We start from the raw sequence: 1,558 nt of genomic DNA, 5'->3' as shown, positions 1-1,558 counted from the left end.
TCCAGTCTCAACCTTCTGAGTCAGCCACTCGGCTGTCCTCACATCCAGGACCAGCTGACACTGGTTTTTGAGCTCAGCTCCTACAGCTTCCCTGGTAGTTCACGTGGTAAAGAATCTGCCTACAATGCAGGAGACCTGGGTTTGATTCCTGGGTCAGGAAGATCCCCTAGAGCAGGGAATGGCAACCCACTCCAGTATTCTTGCCTGGAGAATTCCAAGGACTGAGGAGTCTTGTGGGCTATAGCCCATGGGGTCGCAAAGAGTCAGACATGACTGAGTGACTAACACGTTCATGTTCCTTATTACAGAGCAACCATGAACTCCCAAATTTGTCAGAATTATTCTGTCAACCACCTGGTCAACCTGCATCTGCAGGCCTCCTCCACCTACCTTTCTCGGGACTTCTATTTTGACCACATCACTTTTTCTTCAAATTGGCTGAGGAGAAGCGTGAGGGCACCCAGCGTCTTTAGAAAAATGCAAACCCAGCTCGGTGGTGGCACCCTCTTCTAGGATGCGCAGATGTCATCTCAAGACGGGTGGGGTAAAACCTAGGTCACTAGTGAAGCCACCCTTCTCGTGGAAAAGAACTTAAAGCAGGCCCCTTTGGGTCTCCATGTCCCATGGGTTCTGCCCGCATGGCTCCCCCAGCTCTGTGTCTTCCAGGAGAGCCCCTTCCTAGAGGAGAGGTAAAACTCATCAAGGAGACGGCAACCACATAACCGATCTCCAGAGGCTGGCTGGTCCCCAGGCAGGGCTGTGCAAGTATCTCTTCTAAAACCTCATACTTAAGCACAAATATTGGTAGTAAATTGTGATCTTTCAAAGTCCACTCACTTTGCCATATGTATATTTATTATTATTTACTGGCTGTCTGGGTCTTTGTTGCTGCACGGGGGCCACTCTCCAGCTCTGGTGAGGGGGCTTCTTACTGCAGTGGCTCCTCTTGGCGCAGAGCACAGGCTCTAGGCACGTGGGTTCAGTAGTTGCAGCTTATGGGCTCTAGAGCACGGGCTCAGAAGTTGTGGCTCGCAGGGTTAGTCGCTCCACAGCCTGTGAGATCTTCCCGGACCAGGGGTTGAACTAGTGTCCCCTGCATTGCAAGGTGGGTTCTTAACTATTGGACTACCAGGGAAGCCCCCCAGCTGGCTTTTGAGGAGCCCCTCTGGTGTCACTGCTTCTGCCCGAAACCTCTCTCTCCAACCACCAGGCAGTTTTTTAACTCCCCTGGAGCCCTCTGCCAAGCCTTGGACAATATGGAAACAATAGAGCTTTTTGCAGCCAAAAAAAAAAAAAAAAAAAGTACTGAGAGAAGCAACAACATGATTAACTTTGAAAACATTCTGCTATGTGAAAGAAGCCAGTCACAAAAGACCACATATTGTATGATGTGGCACCAGGGAAAGTCCTGGAGACAGAAAGTAGGTTAGGTAGATTAGCGATCACTTAGTGCTGAGGGGGCTAGGAGCGGGAAGGCAGGGTGATGGGGATTTTCCGGTAGTGGAAACTGGTTTCTTTTAGAAGGAAATTTGCCTTATAATTATATTGTGGTGATGGT

General features: G+C 49.7%; 1 pseudogene; it reads left to right on the top strand.

Moving 5' to 3' along the window:
* The first annotated feature begins 315 nt into the window (after positions 1 to 315).
* LOC120864470 lies at positions 316 to 808 on the top strand (annotated as a pseudogene).
* The last annotated feature ends 750 nt before the right edge of the window (positions 809 to 1,558 follow it).

The sequence above is a fragment of the Oryx dammah genome, unplaced genomic scaffold (assembly GCF_014754425.2).
Source record: "Oryx dammah isolate SB20612 unplaced genomic scaffold, SCBI_Odam_1.1 HiC_scaffold_5, whole genome shotgun sequence".
Lineage (NCBI taxonomy): Eukaryota > Metazoa > Chordata > Mammalia > Artiodactyla > Bovidae > Oryx > Oryx dammah.
This window is presented reverse-complemented; position numbering and strand designations above follow the sequence as displayed.